Raw genomic sequence first — 919 nt, 5'->3', positions numbered from 1 at the left:
CACATTTGCTAACCTCCAGTCAAGTGGGAGCTCCCCGGTTAGCCAGGACCGCTGAGAAGTTCAATCCAGGCGTACGCACCGCTTATCGCAATAATAATGGCCCGTTATTACCCACCCTTGCTGTATTTACAGTGAACTGCAAAAGCGCAGCACACACTTACTAGTAGACACTTAAATATATTTTCACTGTGCGCTACAATTTACCAACAAGCACTTCCTCAACCCAAGGCTCCTAGGAGCGACGAGGCACGGGGAGAACATTTCTGGTTTCCCTGCAGAAACCCCGAAGCATGCTTTACTCCTAGAGCTGACGACAGCCCGTAACAGACCCGGGCACCCGTTTTTCCTGCTTCCAGGTGGGTGGCTTCCCTACTTGCAACCGAAACTCGCTGGGTTTTGGACGTTTCCGATAAAAGCACAATCTCTTTGGGAAAAGGATCACGAATGACGTTGCCGCTTGCAAAGTCCTCAGACAAATCTCTCCTGTCTTTCCTCCCAAAACATCTTCTGCTCTTGCAGCATTCGGCGGAGAGAAAAGCCTCAGCTCTAGGAACGTGGTGACCGCCTCTGTGCAGCGTGGCGTTAGCCCCGTCTACCGGGGCGCTGGGGAGAATTCGGCACCGTCGGGGGCCGAGTCCTCTCCACGGGCGTGTCCCTCCTTCCCCTGATGCCCCCCCGCCCCCCCCAAGCAGCGGCCGCCGCAGCCAGGGCTGTCAAACACCTCCCCGGGAAGCGCTTCTGTTGGTGAGGCTGCTCTAAGCACCTCCGGGCCGGGCCGGCACAGGCCCCTTCCCTCCGGCCGTCTCCGCTCAGGAGGCTCCTGTGTGCACCGCGAAGGAGACGCCATGTCCGTCTCCAAGCCACGGCTCCCAGCATGCCCTGGGCCCCTCACGGGCGCACCGACGCCCCCGGAGACTCC

The sequence above is a fragment of the Pygoscelis adeliae genome, unplaced genomic scaffold (assembly GCF_000699105.1).
Source record: "Pygoscelis adeliae isolate BGI_AS28 unplaced genomic scaffold, ASM69910v1 Scaffold291, whole genome shotgun sequence".
In the NCBI taxonomy this organism is placed as follows: Eukaryota; Metazoa; Chordata; class Aves; order Sphenisciformes; family Spheniscidae; genus Pygoscelis; species Pygoscelis adeliae.
Note: the sequence above shows the minus strand (reverse complement) of the source record.